This window comes from Triturus cristatus, chromosome 6 (genome assembly GCF_964204655.1).
Source record: "Triturus cristatus chromosome 6, aTriCri1.1, whole genome shotgun sequence".
Classification (NCBI taxonomy): domain Eukaryota; kingdom Metazoa; phylum Chordata; class Amphibia; order Caudata; family Salamandridae; genus Triturus; species Triturus cristatus.
The window spans coordinates 1,145,425,287-1,145,446,115 of NC_140589.1; positions in this window are offsets into that span (position 1 = coordinate 1,145,425,287).

Here is a 20,829-nt window from a genome sequence, read left to right on the forward strand (position 1 = left end):
TGTGCCTACTTCAAACACCCCTATGTAACCTGCATACGTTTTTAACTTTGCAGATTTTAACTCAATTTTTCGATATTAGATTGATAAAAATGGGTTAAAATGGGTAGTAATAACCACTTATTTTTTAAGGTAAGAAAATCCAGCTTGCATTTTTGCTCAATAAATGGTTATTCTTACTAAACTTGCACACAAACACAGAGGCATGCCTGTGAATTTTGAAAACAGGCATAGGTTTACATATCTCAAAGAGACCCAGAAAATGTCAAAACACTTTAAAATCTCGGTTTCTTTCTTTAAAAACTGTGAATTTACACTGCAGTGGATTTATGTGTTTGTCTTGATGGGCCGCTGTGTATGAAGTTCATGTGTAGTGTTCCAGCTGTGCCGTAGTTTGACTTACAACAATTCCCAGCCAAGACACTAATTGGACTTAAAAGAATTAGATTGTCCATGAAGTATGTATCATGCAAAGCAAACACAGGGAGATGATGGACGGAATGCTGAAACTTTTCAGACACTCACCCCCAGTCACAGATATGGTTTGAATCCATCATCGTTCTTTAGCTCACTTCGCCACCCCAGTTCAGACCCAGCCATATGCAAATCAGTCTTGACCCTGTGCCTCATGTGAACAGTCACGCCTGAACTGTCAAGCCATGTTTTCACTGGACCGGAAACAAGCACGCTGGATCATGTTTCATGCAAAAATAACAATTGATGGACAGAATGCAGAACAATGTCATACATTCACCCGAGTACAGAGATCTGGGACTAAATCCATCATTTTTTTGCTCACCATGCCATTCCAGTCTGGACCCAGCCATATGCAAATCAGTCTTGACCCTGCGTCCAATGGGAACAGTCCAGCCCGAACTACCTGGCCAGGGCCTCCCTGGACTGGAAACAAGCATCCTAGGACCAGTTTTGGGGTTTCCCCCTCTTCAGCCAGGATAGCTTGACTCCAGTGGCATGGAGAGCACGGGACCCACGTCTGGGCATATCCGTCCCACTCGGGGTGACATTTGCAAAAATAACTATTGATGGACAGAATACAGAAAAATGTCATACATTTACTCCAGTACAGAGATCTAGGTCTAAATCCATCGTTTTTTTGCTCACCATGCCATTCCAGTTTGGACCCAGACATATGCAAATCAGTCTTGACCCTGCGCCCAATGGGAACAGTCCAGCCCGAACTGCAAGGCCAGGTCCTCCCTGGACTAGAAACAAGCATCCTAGGACTGGTTTCGGGCTTTCAGCCCTCATCAGCCCGGATAACTTGACTCCAGTGGCATGGAGAGCACGGGACCCATGTCTGGGCATACCCGTCCCACTTTGTGTGACAATTGCAAAAAGAAAAATTGAAGGACAGAATGCAGAACAATGGCATACATTGACCCCAGTACAGAGATCTGGGCCTAAATCCATAGTTTTTTTGCTCATTATGCCATTCCAGTTTGGACCCAGCCATATGCAAATCAGTCTTGACCCTGCGCCCAATGGGAACAGTCCAGCCTGAACTGCCCGGCCAGATCCTCCCTGGACTGGAAACAAGCATCCTAGGACCGGATTCGGGCTTTCAGGCCTCATCAGCCAGGATAGCTTGACTCCAGTAGCATGGAGAGCACAGGACCCTAATCTGGGCATAGCCGTCCCACTCAGGGTGACTATTGCAAAAAGAACTATTGATGGACAGAATGCAGAAAAATGTCATACATTCACCCCATAACAGAGATCTAGGTCTAAATCCATAGTTTTTTTGCTCACCATGCCATTCCAGTTTGGACCCAGACATATGCAAATCAGTCTTGACCCTGCTCCCAATGAGAACAGTCCAGCCCGAACAGCCAGGCCAGGTCCTCCTTGGACAGGAAACAAGCATCTTAAGACCGGTTTCGGGCTTTCAGCCCTCATCAGCCATGATAGCTTGACTCCAGTGGCATGGAGAGCACAGGACCCTAATCTGGGCATACCCGTCCCACTCAGGGTGACAATTACAAAAAGAACAATTGATGGACAGAATGCAGAAAAATGTCATACATTCACCCCAGAACAGAGATCTAGGCCTGAATCCATCGTTTTTTTGATCACCATGCCATTCCAGTTTGGACCCAGCCATATGCAAATCAGTCTTGACCCTGTGCCCAATGGGAACAGGCCAGCCCGAACTGCCAGGCCAGGTCCTCCCTGGACTGGAAACAAGCCTCCTAGGACCGGTTTCCGGCTTTCAGCCCTCATCAGCCAGGATACCTTGACTCCAGTGGCATGGCGAGCCCAGGACCCACGTCTGGGCATACCCGTCCCACCGAGTTACAATTGCAAAAAGAACAATTGATGGACAGAATGCAGAACAATGTCATACATTCACCCCAGAACAGAGATCTGGGCCTAAATCCATCGTTTTATTGCTCACCATGCCATTCCAGTTTGGTCCCAGCCATATGCAAATCAGTCTTGACCCTGTTCCCCATGGGAACAGTCCAGCCGGGACTGCCAGGCCAGGTCCTCCCTGGACTGGAAACAAGCATCCTAGGACCGGTTTCGGGCTTTTAGCCCTCATCAGCCAGGATAGCTTGACTCTAGTGGCATGGAGAGCACAGGAGTCACGTCTGGGCATGCCCTTCCCACTCGGGGTGACAATTGCAAAAAAGAACTATTGATGGACAGAATGCAGAACAATGTCATAAATTCACCCCAGTACAGAGATCTAGGCCTAAATCCATCGTTTTTTTGCTCACCATGCCATTCCAGTTTGGACCCAGACATATGCAAATCAGTCTTGACCCTGCGCCCAATGGGAACAGTCCAGCCCGAACTGCAAGGCCAGGTCCTCCCTGGACTGGAAACAAGCATCCTAGGACTGGTTTCGGGCTTTCAGCCCTCATCAGCCCGGATAACTTGACTCCAGTGGCATGGAGAGCACGGGACCCACGTCTGGGCATACCCATCCCACTTGGGGTGACAATTGAAATGTATCATGCAGCCAGCGGTGCCGGAGATTAAAAACAGCCATCTGCAGGTCCCTATGATAAAGTCTTACTGAATGTGCCCAGCTGCTGTGGGTTGTGCCCTGGTTTTGGCGCTATACAAGGAGCTGGGTGATTTGTGAGGGCCCTTCAATTTACAGGTTCAGCACAAAATTGGCTGCAGGAAACAGGCATTGACCCAGTGGGATCGAACAGGTGCAAAATACCCTAATGCAAGGAAAGAAAGTGGTAGTCGTCCCTTAATTTGGTATTAAAACACAGACATTAATAAGGGTGCAGGCCCCTCACATCTCAGGGCCCCGATGCCACTGCCCCTGCTGCACAAATGACAAGTACGCCCCCAAATCCAGCTGGATTTACTGTTTTGTCTAATCTTTAACTGCTCCCTATCATGCTTTGGTCTGGATCAACCATCTAGTGCCATTTCTTTGGAGGAATACATCATTTACCTAGAGAAAGCAATCCTTCAATGCTGCTGTTCTACACACACGAACTGTACCTGTAAGTGCATTGGAATCTAACCGAACACTGTAATACACTGTGTGTGTGTTTGTGGTTGGTGTGTGCGTGTGCATGTGTGTGTTTAGTGTCTAGAGATTATTCTGTGGGTTTATTATTATATTAGTTCATGAATCAAACTAGCATTTTCAGTGAGTTTCTTGTAGGACAAATGCTCTATAAACAAAGTGGCTTAGATCAGGATTACTTGTATAAACTTGTGCAAAGGATTGCACAAGTATATACCCAAAATGTGCCCTGCACCTATTCATGAGCCTACACAGAGCCATTGATATGTGACAGAGTCAGAACAAATTATGCAGCAGGGTTGACTAAATTATGCTGCAAGAACAAGCGAATTATGTTTCACAATGCAAAACATTTGTGGTAGTATTACTTCATTAAATTTTTTTTTGCATGTTAACTCTGTTTGGGCATATGTTTCACCTCATTATTATCAGCTTAAAGCCCAGATACAGCAATAGGCAATGGAAAGGTGACCAGCCATCACTTGTGAGGGCCTTCCACTGCTCTGCAACATGTGTTGTTGTGTTGGATCAAAATAAATGTATAATTGGTTTAACAAAATACAAGCCGTTAGAAAAAACAACTCAGGCCTTAGAGAGATGTTTCCATGCCCATGAAGAGAATCAATCAGCTGTGACATCTGAATAATCATACAATTGGCCGGAAAAGTCTCCTGAAATGTAAACCTGAGCAGAATTTCCCTTCTGCTGGTGTAATCTCTCTACATTTCTGGCATTTCGCTTTACAGACGTGATGCTTAATACCCAAGATTTTACCATGCTACCTAAGCAAGATTTGTTAGTGTGGGGTGCTGAAAACTTTGAGTTGAATTTTTGCCTGAGCAGACTGTTCAGGAAACCTTTTTAGGGCAAAATGCATCTTTTTTATTTCTATTATTTACCAGGCAAGTTTCCTAAATACTGAAGTAGGGAAAAAAGTAATTAAAGGAATGCTCTAATTAATCTCAGGAACTGGTAAATACTCATGCCGCATCCCACTCCATTTTTATTTTTACAACTATGCCACCTTTTTTCAGTCCCAACCCATATGCAAATCACCCTTGAGCCTGCTGCAATAGAAACAGTCCAGCTCGTACTGCCAGGCCAAGTCCTTCCTGACCCAGAACACAAGCAACCCAAGACCAGTTTCATTGTGATTGGGGCCCATCTCTTGGTGTAGATTAGTTCCACAGGACCAACATCTTGGCATACCCATGTCCGCCTAGAGAGTTACACAGTGCTTAAGTTGTGCCAGTGGTTTCCGGTGCTCAGCACCGGCACATTTTTCGCAGGGCTGGCTATTGAATTTCCCCTCCCTGGGCATTGGGCAGCCCTGCCAAGTACCACCCATCAGGGATTAGACCAATATCTTTTAGTGCTGGTGTCTGCATCACCACACTAATATGCATTAGTCACGCATTTACATCTACCCAAATTGGATGTGCAATGAAGCGCTGCGACCTGCACATAATTAAACAAGAAAAACACTGCTGTGCGTCAATCAATTAGATTTAGCTGCCTCGGAGCTCACAGGTGGTGGCCTCAGGGGATTGGAAGTGTGTCTTTGCCACATTTTTTGAAATGGTCGGCAGGGGATATAAAAAAACAAATCTGCCTTGTTGCGGACCGACCTCAGCCTCTGGGACAAGTGGATCCAATGCATTCTCACCGAGAGGCGGAGACAGAATCTACTCTACGCTGGCTGGCCCCAGCTCATGTGGATTCAGCGCTGCTTTTTGTTTTTCCTACACAAGGTGCCCACTCCTGTTGATTGTCCAGGCGGATGTTTCAGCCTGGATTCACAATTTTCTTACCTTTGCTGCTGCCCCAGACCTGGCAAGACACAGGTTTATTAGAGTGGACATTGCCGCCACCTCAAACCATGCGCTGCTGCTCTCTGGCCTACCTGCTGCGCCCCTGGAAATCATGGTTTCACCAGCCCTTCTTCAGGTCTCTGTGTGTTGTGGCTGACGCAGGCCGATGCAGCACTCTTTTGTTTTTTCTTTTGCAGAGTTTTATATAGCGTGAACTTGACCCAAATCCAATCAGGTGTCAGAGCGCTTTACACCAGTTACGTTACATGAGGAGACACATTCATTTTGTGTTAGGCACAGGGAGATTAAGTGATTTTGCCCTGAATCATAGGATGTTTAGCGTAATTAGCGAGACTCAAACCCAGTTCCCCAGGTCCGAGGTCGAGCGCCCTAGCCGTTAGGCCAACTCCTCTCCCTCTTGTCTCGGACGCTCCTTTCCAGTCCTCCAGCCCTGATGAAAATTGGGCAGCCTCCTCATATGCATGACAGACACAATAACAGACACTGTCACTGAAAGGCTCTGGTTGATGCAGGCTGTTTTAATTTCAGATTCCTGGCGCAGCCAGCCTGAGCCACCAGGCATTGCTGCTGCCATTGGAGGAATTAAAGTAAGGAACATCCGTGACCTTCTTGACATGTGCGGCCCTCTCCTGCTCTTGGAGGGTTGCTGGGGCCTGTGTCAGTCATGGTGAGAGCAAGCGCTGAGTGTCTAAAAGCCAAGGGCACAGCTCTGCCATGCCATGCCTTCTCACCGTGACTTAAATCTACACCTGCATATTTGATGCAATGCAGTGTGGTACTGTCTGCAGAGAAGAGGGCCAGCATCATCTCTATCACTGGGGCAGTCTGCCCTCTATGGAACGGAAACATACTCATGTCTCCAGCACTTCATCATGGCAGCCAGAGCAGCTGTCTGCAGTGAGTGACTCCACAGACTACAGCTATATCGACCATCCCGCTGCAGCAGGCATTATTTACCCACCACTGTCAGATACTCGTTGGTAAGTCAAAGATAATGTAGTGATTAATGTTCCTGCTGGAGAGTGATCAGAATTTTGTGTAGTTTTAACTCACCAGTAGCACAGCAGGTTAACATGCATGCTGCAAAGAATGTGTATTTTGTATATCACAAAACTGTATTTTATGTGAATAGTTCAGTGGGTTACTGCTTTTGTCACAGAAATCCTTTGGTTACTTGCAATTCATAAATTACAATCCTAATCCACACAGAGGCATAACAACTGTTATTAGTTAGTTAGTGTAGAAACACATTCTTATTAGTAAAGACAACCCCAATTACTGTGGTAGATGGTAAATCCTGAGTTTGTGCTTGGCTGGGTTTAAACTGGGGTGAATGTTTGACATTGTTCAACATTCTGTCCATCAATTGTTCTTTTTATTATGGCAAAGGCCATTTTGTTGGAGGCTTGAAGTTACATTTCCTCTTTTTCCAAATTTGTGGTTATACTGTTGTGTGGTGTTTTACTGTTTGGGGCCGAGTCTGCTGTTTGCCTGTGATGTTGTTTTATAATGAATATGAACATTCTAAAAGCAACATTTTAGAGGCCTCTGGATGGCCTTGAATACAAGCCTTTTTTAAATCAGTTTTTTGTTTGCAAGTTCCTGTGGTGGAGGTGACTCAATGGGTCCAGGTCCACAGAGCCAGACATTTTCCTTTGTTATTTTGTGCATATGTGTGATGGTTGATTATTATGCATTTTCAGAAACTTTTAAAAGTCAATGGTTGGGGTCATTCATGCTTATGCCATTTTTTATTTCAGGCATTTAAAAAAATGTATTTGAATAACTTTTTGACAGTTTCCATGTTGCTGCTCTGTTTTTGTTACTTTGTATCTTGTGGATGTTGTACTTTCTTGTTGCTGTTTTACTATTGGTGTACTGGCAGGTCCACTGGAGTAATGCAGTTCTGATACTGTGGTGATTGTTCGCATAATTATCAATTTGATGCATTTGTACAATGGTCAGCTGCATATATTTGCACATTTGAACAATAAAGGAATTGTTTCTAGCTCTAACCTATCAAAATTCACCTTAAACACAACAACACATGTCACATAATATCAATAGCCCTGTATAGGCCCATGAATAGGTGGAAGGCACATGTTGGGTATATATTTGTGCAATCGTTTCCCTGCAATGTTTCCTTGTAAAGGTAGGAGGAAAGGACTTCAGTGTAGACAACCATGTTCTCTTTGTCCTCCATCACACCTTCATTGACTTGTGCATATCCACCATTTTCTGAAACTAATGTGTGTCTCATATGGAGCCACTCTGTCTTTGTTTTTCATGCCTCCTTTTTCCTTTAATGAGGTCGCTCACAACTTTTTAAACCCAGTGTGTGCCTCATGGGCACCTATTTTCTCTTTGGTCTCCATGAAATCAGCCTTATCAAACTATGTTGTACTCTGCTATATTGTGAAACAAGTGTTTGTCTCCGATCATTGATTATTAACTAGTTAATGCCACTTTTGAAAATATTGTTTGCATCTGCTAGGACCATTGTTTGTGTTATGGCACTTTTGGAGTCCACAGATATGTTTTATTTTTCCCCCCAGTTTTCTGGCATATATTCCTATTAATATGTTGTTCTTGTAGACTGGTCATAGTAGCTTGTAGTCCATAGTATCCATGGTTATAAAATGTTCCTTGATTAATGTAATCACTTTTCTCCAGCCTCCCTAGGCTCCCACACGGGTCCCATGGACCCTAGATGGACACCAGTTATATATTTCCCACTTTTTAGAATTTCTTACCACATATTATGCCACATGGATTGGGCCCTCTGGGCAACAGTAATAATTAATTTAAATCAATTCAATCGACTTTTGCAAGCCTCCACTGGCTCCCATGGTGGTCCTGTGGGACCGGGAGGGAAACCAGGTATTTATTATTTATGTACCTTTTAAATGATGTTATCTAAGTAGTGCCCACTCTAACAAAACAATTAATTTAATTAGTTAACACATTGGGTACATTATTGTTTTGACAATATGTATTATATTGACTAGAATGGCAAAGTCTTATTGTTTCCATTCTATTTTTTAGTACCGGCAGGTGGACAGGACTAAGACTGAGAAAGAGAAAGAGAGAAGCATCAATGAAGTAGCTGACACTGGAGTCCAGAGAACTCTCTGCTAAGTGCCACTACTTTTCCTGATTAGCAAGAAGTAAACAAGATGGCACCTAAGAAACAGTCTCCTACCAAGAAAGTGGCCAGTAAGAAGAATTATGTTGCAATCAATGGTATCAGGTTATTTTCCTTTTTCTGCCAAGGTGCACAACACGGGGTACCTGCTGCACCTTTGTTTGGGAAGAAAGATGCTGCAAGGATCCCATATGGGTCAACAATGATTCCACCACCAAAACCAAAGCAGACGTTTCTCAATGCTGCTGTGCCTGCAGTCATGTTTGAGACCAGTAAGTTCAAAAGGGAATGGTCCCTGAAAACTCATACCTTCCTAGGAAACTCAACAACAAGCATCTGCTACACCAATCTTCCTGAAGTAGGAGTAGAGCAGCAAGTTGAGCTTACTGCCCAGCATGGTATCATGACTTCTCAGTCAGTCAGTCAATAATACTTTTATTAATTTCTTAAAAATCATAAAAGGATGGCAAACCATCATAAAATACAGATTCTGAACATAGAAGCATATGTATTGTAAAAGGTATTATTATTAAAAAAGATTAAAAAGTTATTATAATTTGTTTTTTGTATTATTTTAGAACATTGATCTGGAAGAGATCCTTGAGAAAGGAAAACCATTATCACAGTAAAAAGTCAATCAAAGGGGTGTGTAGTTGTATATCATGAAGAAATTTTGTCCAATTCTTTTGCCGCCATTTTCCAGAGTTTTATGGCACTACAGGAAAGTGGGATTGAGCACCATCCAAGACACCTAATGACCGCAGCTCTACATGTTCTGATCTGTTCTTTCCTTAAAATCTCCCGGAGAATGGATTTACGTATTTTCAATAAAGTAGGGCATATACATAGTAAATGTAATAGTGACTCCTCCCCTTGACAACAAAGGCGACATTCCTTCGATGGCCATACGTGTTTCCATTGCGGGGTTAAATCTTTTGAGGGGAATGAACCCAGTCGTAATAACATCAAGTAGTGCTTTTTATAGTAGGAGGTGTGTTCAGTCAAATACCGTTGCGGTTTTAACCTCTGATATGACTGAATCACGGCCCAGGCGTGATGTTTTTTAGAAAAAGTCTTTTTGTCGGTTAATTGGGAGTTCCTCTTGATCGCGGAATTTGCTGCGTTTTTAAATCCGGAATACGTTACAGGTGTTAACCAGACCTCCTCTAGCTGTAACGCCGACAAGCATTCCTGCAGTATTCTCGTCGTCGAGTTAGCTTGTCGAGCTTGACTTTCTATCTCAGCCCAACAGCGATGGGCTAGGGTGTTATCGTCTGCCTCCCTCATCCTCCAATAATACTTCACTAAAGCACCTTGTCTGGCCATGATCTGATTTTTTAGTCCGAATTCTAAACGGATTTGGTCTTGTGGGATGTGTAGCGGAATTGTAAAAATTTTTTGAAAAACACGGATTGTGTTGTATTTAAGATGGTTGCGTCTTTGGTATTCAGGATTTCTGAACCATACGAGATGGAGGGCAAAAATTTTGCAGCTATCACTTGAAGCAAGTGGCTGGTAGAGCAGCCTGTGAGCTTTATTTTCAAGACTTTGAAGGCGAACAACAGTTGTTTTGCTTTTGTACTTCCTTGTTCCATATGTTGTTTGAAGTTAAACTTGCTATCTAGCAAGAAGCCTAGATATTTGTAGGAGGTAACGCTGGCCAACCGTTGTTCGCCCAATTTCCAGGAGAAGGTATGCCTGGACGATGTTTTGTTGTGTTTTGCAAAACGCATTACTTTAGTCTTTTGATGGTTGATCGTAAGTTGGTTTAAGGTGGTATAGGCTCCTAGTCCCGTGATCAATTTCTGCAGGCCTGCTGGTGTTTGTGCTAACAGTACAATGTCGTCTGCGTACTGAAGGCATGGCGTTGGTATTTTGCCCAGTTTTGGAGGGTCAGCTGGGATTGACTGGAGGTATTTGTCGAGGTCTGACGTATAGATATTGAACAAGCAGGGCGCTAAAACGCAACCTTGTTTTAGCCCGTTCGAAGTTGGAATCTTGCCGGTGACCCTTGACCCATCTCCTTTCTTGATTTGCACCCAGGTGTCAGAGTACAGATTGATGATGGCCTCCAGGAGTCTGGACGGAACCCCCAGGCCTGCATCTTTGCCCATAGGGAGGCTCTCGAAACTTTATCGAAGGCCGCCTTAAGGTCCACAAAGCAGGCATACAGGGGCCTTGATTTTTCGAAGGCCTGGTTGGTCAAGAGAGTAACGGCAGAGATGTTCGTTAAGGTGCCCATCCCTGCCCGAAATCCTGTTTGTGTGGGAGGTATTTGGTTTTTCAGACTGACCCAGGCCTCTAGTTCTACTAAGAGGTTAGATGCGTAAATTTTCGCCTCAACATCTATTAATGCAATCTGTCTATAGTTTGAGGGGTCCGAACGTGGACCCGACTTGTAGATTGGATTTAGGATACTTCCTCTCCAGGACTCCGGGATCAGACGATCTGCTAAAACTTTGAAAAAAAGAGGGGTCATGACTTGAGACCAGAATGTAGGGTCATGTCGAAACAGGGCGTTTGGTAGGCCGTTTGGACCTGGTGCTCCCTCCGATTTTAGATTTTTTATAGTTTTTAGCACTTGAGTTTCTGTGAGCAGCACTAATTTCCCAGATGGTTCGGGGTTATTGGTACCGTTAACTTGGTCTCGGCCTCCTGCCTCCTTCACTGTTAGTACATCACAGTTTGGAGCCGATCGAGGTACTGCTTCGTTGTAAAGGAGTTCGATGTGGGCTCTCCATGTGGTCTCCAGTATGTCCGAATGATGGTGTTGATTCCGGCCATTAATTAGTTGGTTTATTTGTTCCCAGAAGAGCTTACTCCCCAGCATGGTATCATGACTTCTCATACTTTTGGCTCATCCTTTAATCCATCTCCCTGAGGAAAAGATAGACCATTCTCCCATTTCCTCCAAGCCCTCCTTCAGACAAAGGTATAAAGAAAGCTCTTGAAATCATGAATGCCATTGGGAAAGATGAGCCTTTGATTGCTGATGTCAAGAGTGACACTGAGGAAGTGCAGAGAACGACTATTTATTGTGCTCCTAATCCATCAACACCTACTTTCACCTTTTCTAAAATCTAATAACCAGCACCAACAGCGCCTACCCACATGTCACCCTGCCCTAAGGTAATGCAAACCCAGTCAAGCTCCACCACAGCTTCTTGCTTTGACTCTATAAGGAAGCTCTCCTACACGAGTTGGGACTTCTTTATGGTTTGCAGATTTTACAGTTTGCCACAGACCTGTGCGCCACGGGAAGCTAGGTGGACATTATGGTAGCGGGGTCTAATTAGCCCATCTGAAAACCAACATTCAATTCTACGGGAACCACACATAGGAAAGATGTCTTTTGCTGAGAGAGATGCACCTGAACAGATAGGAAGTGTGAGATTGATGATGTCATCATGAAAAGCAGCCTTCTCGCTCATTGTTTGTACTCATTACCAAAAACAATGTCAGCTTGTCACAAAGAAAAGGGGGTGCCACAGTCAGCAAAAGTGTCCAATCAGCCTATCTCCATGGAGGATTGTGTGGCAGAATATCAAGGAGAAAAATATTGTGTGCTAAAAATATTGTTGCAAAGATATCGAGGACCAAAATATCAAGAAGATAAGTGCAAATAGGCAACTATAGACTTGCTATTCTTAACTCCACATCTACATACCTTGAAGGTATACATATATCTTCAAGGTACATATATGTGGAGGTGTGTATTGTAAAACCTTTCTTACCCAGAAAAACTTACTGCCATGATCATGGATAAAATGAAAGAAGAATACAGAGGTGGGTTCACAGGCTGTAACAAAAGGAAATGGAAGCTTACTGCAAAATTCCTTAACAGACTTCCATTGCAGGAATTTGTTTGTAGCAATACCTCTTTCAAGATGGCGGTTACTGTGGCAAAGATGTCACAACGTGAGAGTGAAACGAAAGCAAAATATCATGAGACTTGTAAATCTCATCTTGCAAGATTTCACGGTATTCACAATCTTCAATCTTCAGTATAAAAGGAAAATGCTAAGTGAATCAAATTGCTTCATAAACTTGTCACTGAAGTCTTGCAATCCTCATAAACTCTTTAGTATTTGGATACATGTTTTGTGCTTCAAGATTCATTGGATTTTTGCTTCTCTTTGCCTCTACTGGCTCTATTTCACCTTACGAAATGAACATTGCTGAACTGGGAATCAAGTCAAAGACTAAACTTGTATGAATATTTTGTGAGCTTTACAGGGTTATGAGTGCTGTTAATTAACCTCCTTTATTAGTGTAAAATGTAATTTGATATTGTAGAGAGTGTTAGAAGTAGGTTGAGTTCTTTAACATGCATTAATTTTATTCTCAATATAGAGGATATCAGCATAAAAAATTAACAACTGTGATATATTTTTATTAAGAGATACACTTCAATGATATGAGACATATAAGGAGAGTAGCTGGAAGAGAGGTGTTTGTACACATGGTATTAGTTTGCTTTCGAACAAAGTGACATTAGAATCAAGCTTGTGATAGTTGTCAAAAGCATACTGATAAGTTACATTTTCGTTTGTACTCTAGAATACCAAAATCTGTTTAATGTAAATGAAGCCTCGCACTAGTTATTTTTCTATCACATCCCAGTCCACTTCCTCCTTGGTTATTCTTGATCCACACTGAATTTGTGTGGTTCTGTAGTGCATTTTGGGAGAGTTGGAGCAAGCCTGTGTATTCATGGTACTTCTGCAAGACAAATAATTCTGGTAAGTCTCCAGAGGTCGTGACACTGACCTTCACAAATGTTTTGTCCTTTATATTTCTGCACATATATTTTTCACACACTATGTTTCCCTTATTATTCTGTTCAAATACCCAAGGAGGTCACATCAGTTGGGTGTCTTCACAAAAAGAAACAACAGCTAACAGTCAAGACAATGTTCAATGAAGATGTTCAGTACCAAAAACCCATAATCTGGTCCAGTTATACAATGGAAAACTGGCCAAAATGTTAATGCTTGATATTCACCCTTTTTCTTTGGTGGAAGGATGGGGAAAAAGTGCTGCAGAAGAAAGCCTCTGGTTTTTCGCCTGCAAATGGTATCAACAAACGTTTTGTGGTGCTGAAATCATCCTCTTCCCAGATTTCAGGGACAAGCAGACTTTTGTCAGAAAACCAACATTTTTACACAGTTTTGGCATTTTACTGGGACATAGCCTATTTTTGATACTTTTTGTGCTTTCAACCTCCTTCCAGTTAGTGGTAGAAATGGGTGTGAAAGAAATAATAGATCCGGAAAGCTATACATTTCTGAAAAATATGCAAAATTCTGAATTCAGCAAGGGGTCATTTGTGTATATCCTTCAAGATTTCTTTTGATAGTAACTAACAGTTGAAAATAAGAAAAATTGAAAATGAGTTGAAGAAAAAGAGCCATTTGTGCCAACGTTTTCACCAGTGACTTCTACTAAATATAACAGATGTTTAAAAGCAATACACCGTTACATCTGCAGGACCCTTCTGGTTGTGGGGATATATAGGACTTGTAGGTTCACCAAGAACCCAAGGATCCCAGAGCCAATAACTGAGCAGCGTCTTGCAGTAGCTTTTCATTGTGTACCTGGTATATAGCAATTAATTAGGTAAATTATAAAGAGTGAAAAATAGGTATCAAAGACACCTATGTGTTTCCGAAATTGAAACAAAATATAGAGTTTAGAAACAGTAGCTATTTGCACATCTCCAAAATTGTGGTTACCCATATTAGCCTGTGAATTGTAGGACATTTTTCAAAGTGACTTCTTTTTTACACATTGTCTTACATTAGGAAGGCAGAAATGCATAGAAAGTCAATAGGTAATAACAGTTGTTCTACAATTCTGAGTTCCCCTAAGTATCCTGATAAAAATGGTGCCTCACTTGTGTGGGTAGGCCAAGTGCCCACGAAAGGAAACAGCCCAAAACGCCACATGGACACACCACATTTTTACAGTGAAAACGGACCATTTTTTTGCAAAGTGCCTAGCTGTAGATTTTGAACCCTAGCTCTGCCGGCACCTAGGGAAACCTAGCAAACCTATACATTTTTGAAAACTAGACAGCCAGGGGAATCTAGGAGGGGGTGACTTGTGTTGTTCTCACCCGGTCCTGTTACCCAGAATCCCCTGCAATCCTCAAACTTTGTAAAAAACACATTTCCTCACATTCCTGTGATGAAAAGTACTAGAATCTGTGTGAATCCACAAAATTCCACACATGCCGAGTTCCCCAAAGTCTTCCAATAAAAATGATACCTCACTTGTGTGGGTAGGCCTAGTGCCTGTGACAGCAAATGGCACAAAAATGCGTGGACACACAACATTTTTACAGTGCAAACTGACTCTTTTTTGGCAAAGTGCCTAGCTATAGATTTTGAACCCCAGCTCTGCGGTACCTAAGGAAACCTAGCAAGCCTATACATTTTTTAAAACTAGACACCCGGGGGAATTTAGCAGGGGGTTACTTGTGTGGATCTCACCAGGTTCTGTTACCCAGAATCCCCTGCAAACCTCACATTTTGTAAAAGAAACCACACATTTTCCTCACATTTCTGTGATTGAAAGTTTGGGAATTTGCGTGGACCCACAAAATGCCACCCTCCCTACATTCCTCAAAGTCTTCCGATAAAAATGGTAGCCCACTCGTGTAGGTGGACCAACTACCCATGACAGGCAAGGGCCTAAAACATAAAGGAGCCCCCACACCTTTTTAATTTAAACAAAGCCCCGGGAAGGTAGCGGTCCACGGGGCTGCGGGGGAGGCGCCCCCTACATATTATAAACAAATTATATGTCCCCCAAATTTAAAGTTGAAAGGCCCCCAAATGTAAAGTTGAAAGCCCCAGGGAGGTGGCGGTCCCTGGGGCAGCGTGGGGGGGGTAGGTGCCCCCAAGCATTTTATGTAATCAAAGCCCCGAGGTGCTGTGGGGTGGCGCATGCATCCCCACATTTTATAAACAAAGCCCTGGGAGGTGGCGGTAGCCAGGGCTGCAGGGGCCCCAATGGGCCCCCACACCAGAATTAAACATTGCCCCTGGGACCTGGCCCACCCGGGGGATTTAAGAAAACGAAATGCAGGAGACCGCACTTCATTTGTAAAAAGAATTTCGGCCTCATTCGATGAATCCTGCCAAATTGTTTAAAAAAAAAATGCTTTTTTGTTCCCTCGGGGTCTTTGTGGGACCCCCTGAGCAACCCTAGGTGGACAGGGTGTTCCTACCCTGCCCCCTTTTCTTCTTATTTCACCTTTTTTCTGGTGGCTCGGTTCAACCGAGTCTCAAGATGGCTGCCAACATTCCTGGTTTGAAGTGTTGGCAGCCAATCAAAGTCAAGCTCATACTCAGGAGGGTTCGCGTATCCACCGCGGTCACCAGATATTAATATTTTTTTATGTATGTATTTCTCAGGAACTATTGAACGGATTTACGCCATTTAAAAAAAGGTTGCTTTCTGAAACAAGAGCTACCTTTTTGCCAAATTTGGTGTAATTCGGTTCAGCAGTTCGGGCTGTAGTTTTGCCAAAGATATTGACAAATCAAAAAACACTTTTCCTATGGAAACTAGGTCCTAACTATAACTACCCACTGGTGACCGCCAGTAGGTGATATATATATATATACCTACTAGGTATAGTTAGGAACATGTTTCCATAGGAAAAGTGTTTTTTGATCTTCCTATATCTTGGGTGCCGTTTGATGAGTAGAAACAAAATGATCACAAAAACGCGCCCCCTTTGATTGTTAGTGTGCATGGGTTGTTTCTGGGTGATTCGTCAAGCAGACGCTAAGAAAAAGTGTGGGTCCCCCTCTTCTCTTGGAGCCATAAATAGCTCTGGGGACCACCACCCCCCATGACCGGCTTCTGCTATGCCCCAGGCAGCCCACCCCCTGGGCATAGCTGTTTGCTTTTGCCTGACAGGAGCAAACACTCTAACTCCAGTGGGTAGAAGTTGTCAAACTCGTCCCGCTTGCTGGAAACAGAGATGAAACTATTGCTCTCATGTGCAGGGAGCTGCATTTCTAGCAGCTCCCTGTGTGCAAGAGCAATGCCGGCTTTCACAGGAGGTGGGGAGATGGCTCTGGACCACGACAGCCTTGAGGTCCACCCGTGGTTCCCATCCTGCACACTGAGTGCCCTGGGTGGGACTAGGGTACCCGGGGACAAATGGACGGGCCCAAGAGATGTGGTTTGTGGGGCTGAAATCAGCCTGGAGAGGGAGGGTTACCCAGTCCCCTTCCCCATTAGGTCATGGCCGGCCCTGGGGATGGGCTTCCCAGGGCCATTCTTGCCCTGTTACTCAGTTCACAAAAATAAAACCTGAACAGTAATCCCTTACACAAATAAACATAGCAGACCCCTCCATTGAAGCGCCACTTCTGTAAGGACATTCGATCCTAACTCCTGGGCTTGGCAAAGGCAAAGCAAGTGAGCTTTCTCTCCAAATACATATTGAAAAATGATCTCAAATCCTTCATGGAGGTGACTGCATTGTTGATCTATTTGAGCGCAATCTGTATGTAACTGTGACAAGTGGGTTCTTTCTTGTCCTCTCCTGATGAAAGCAGAGTCCATGATTGTCCCTTTAAATCGCTAGGAGAATGCAAATGTGTGAATCACTTGGATGCTTCCGAGTTTGGCCCTGCCCAACCTAGTAGTTTCCAAAGGTCTTCCTGCCTTTCTGGAGAATGATGGACAGCTTATCAAGCCCTCCTCCAGCGTGCTTTCCCCCGATTTTGGTGAGGAGTTCTTGATGCTGAGGAATTTGAGGACATTTCCACCAAGTAAAGAAGCACTTACTTCATATAGTTAAGAGGAAGGACACTTGTTTTGTAGAGATTTACCTTTTTGTAGTCTTGCCATGTTCTCTATAGGAGGATTCATGTTATCACAAATTTCTGGATAAAGGTGCACCAGGCAAAATCACATTGTCAAAATGCATACAATGTCACTGATGATGTTTCCTCATGCTCCATTATGGAGCTGTAGTGTAGAATGCGTTCTGGACATTTACCCAAGGAGGTAGCACTTTGTTATTAACCAGTAGAAAGAACTCCACTTGGGTAGATATTTTGTGCAAAACTGTGGACTCTTTTTGGATTAAAGGGGAGATGTGGTTCCTTTGAGGCTTAGTTTCTCACACAGCTATTGACACAGACACTTAGACACCTACTCACATACTCAGGCACTCACACACCCACTAACAGACCCACTCAGACACTCAGGTACCACTCACAGATACACTCAGACACTCACTCCAACACTAATGCACCCACTCACAGACCCATATAGTCACTCACACAGCCACTTAACAACCCATTCGGACACTCTTGCACTCACTCATAAACCCACTCAGATACTGATGCACCGACTCACAGATTCATTCATTTACTCACACAGCCACTCACAGACCCACTCAGCGGGTCACACACCCACTCATAGACCCATTCTGAGTCTAATGCATTGCACTCTCAGACCCACTCAGACACTCATGCAGTCACTCACAGACTGACTCAAGACACTCATGGAGGCACTCAAAAACCCACTTACTCTCAAATCTACTCACAGAACCACTGAGGGACTCAATCAGACACTAATGCACCCACTCACTCACCCAGTGAGGCACTTATGCAGCCACTCTCATACACATAGAGACACACATACACCCACTCATACACCCATTGAGACACTCCCTCACACATCCACAGAGACACTCATTCACTCACTCACACATACACTCTCAGAGGTTACAGGTCACAGTTAGGAACTCAAATTTTAAAAACCGTTGAAATGAATTTAAAAAAACCAAACATTACAGGGACGTTATAGTTCTGCTCAGATTTCACTCATACAAAACCAATGAAATTTAGCAGTTATAGTTATCTGAGCTAACTATAACTTACGCCCCCACAATGCACTGCTTATAATCTCACATTTTATATCACTCATGACATGGTCAGTGGCATCACTGATGACATCGCTGATGACATCTCAAATGACATCACTGATGATATCATTGATGACATCATCTACAGAAACACTCATGCACCCACTCACAGTCCCAAAGAACCTCTCATACACCCACACAACCACTCATAGACCCACTCACAGATTCATACAAATGCCCATATACCCGCTCACTGATCCATAGAGCCACTCACATACCTACTCACTCACTCATAAAGCCACTCACACAGCCACTCACTCACCCATAAAACTGCTCACACAACTATTCACTCACCCATACCGATACTCACACAGCCACACACTTACCCACACAGCTTCTTACACAGCCACTTATTCTCCTATACAGCCACTCACATACCCACCTACTCCCCCACACAGCCTCTGAACACAGCCACTTGCTCACCCATACAACCACTTGTACATTCACTCACACACCCACACAGCCACCTATATACTTATTTATACAACCACTCACATACCTGCTCACTCACCCATACAGCCACTCATGCAGATACTCAGTCTCCAATACAGTCACTAAGATACCAACTCACTTAATCAAACATACACTCAAACAGCCACTCACTCACCCATACAGGCACTTACATACTCAGTCACTGATTCATACATCCACTAAGTCACCCATACAGCCCCTCAAACCCACTCACTCACTTCTACAGTCACTCAGTAACCCATACAGGCACTGACACACCTACTCACTCACCAATACAGCCATTCATCCAGCCACTCATTCACCTATACAGCTACTCACACACCCACTTAAACACCCATACAGCCATTCATATGCCTACTCACACACAGATACACACAGTAAATGTAAATGTGAATGTGCAGATATTCACACAGCCACTTACATAATATATGTTACAAATAGTATCACTCATTAGTAGTACACAAATTATACTAACTTACCATGTGTGGTACATTGGTATATATGTTTGAAACTCATGAACATTTAGAAAACACTCACATTCACTAGAAGATATAATCAGTGATGTTGTCAGTGTTGTCATTTGAGATGTCATGAATGATCTCAATACTACAAACAGAGGGTAACTGGTCCAAATCTGGGCAAGATAGTCACCCACAAAAACATGGGAGCACGAGTACTGGACAACAATTAGCTCCCAGTCCACCCTTTTTCTCTGAACATGTCATGAGTGATGTCCTTGACCATGTCATGAGTGATATAATATTTGAGTTCATAACAGTACATTGTTGGGGCGTAAGTTATAGTTAGCTCAGGTAACTATAACTGCTGAATTTCACTGGTTTCGTATAAGAGAAATCTGAGCATAACTATATCATCCCTGTAACCTTTGTTCTTTATATATATAGTCCAAGTTTATTTATTTTGCATAATTACTTAAAAACATTGCAACATCATAAAACTACCAATAAAAATCATTATTATTCACCAATAAAACCAATCGTACACATGATCCAAATGCAGTACAATGCTTAAGGGACTAGTGTAAAAATGTCTGATAAGTACCTTCAATACACACCAATGGTATATTACAGTACAATCAAGAGTCCTGGAAGTATGCAGTGCTGTAAAGACGTAACTGATGTAAAATTAGCTGATAAGACCATCAGTATACATCATTAGTATATGCCAAATGAGGCCAGGAATTCACATAGTAAAGTGCAGTGAAGTGCATGTATGACTGGAGCAGACTCCTAGTAGGCGTAAAACAGAAAAGAAACTATTCTCCATCATGAGCACTCTTTTTTTAATTGTAGCAGTATGATTATAAAATGACAGTGTCCAGTTTAAGAGCCTGTTCCTTCTTCATCCACCTAGTGTAAAAATTGCTAATGCAAGCTTGACGTTTTAATAATTGTTTGTTTTGCCAGCATGAGAAATTTGAACACTCAGCAGATCAGTTCTGTGCGAGATCCTATCTGCTTGAAGGGGGCCTTTAGCAGCTGTATTCTCTCTTACATGTACAAATTTGATGCAAACTATCTCCTGGGCCTGTGTCGCACAGGCTACAAGTGTTTTGGGTCAGTGCCCTCTGCCATGGCGGAAGATTCTGAGTACTTGGGAGATTGCTCAGTTGGTGCTTTAAAATGTAAATTTTTAATGATTTAGGGTAGCCCTGATTAAAATATTTTTGGGGTGCAGGTGTTTTATAGGAGTTTAGGGTCATACAGGCATGGGCTCGGGCCGAGAACAGCGCCTTGTCCTCCAACAGTGGAAGTTGTCTTACCGACTTCCAGACCAATATATATATATATTTGAGATGTCATCAGTGATGTCATCAGTGATGTCACTGACCATGTCATGAATGATGTAATATGTGATGTCATCAGCAGTGCATTGCGGGGGCGCGAGT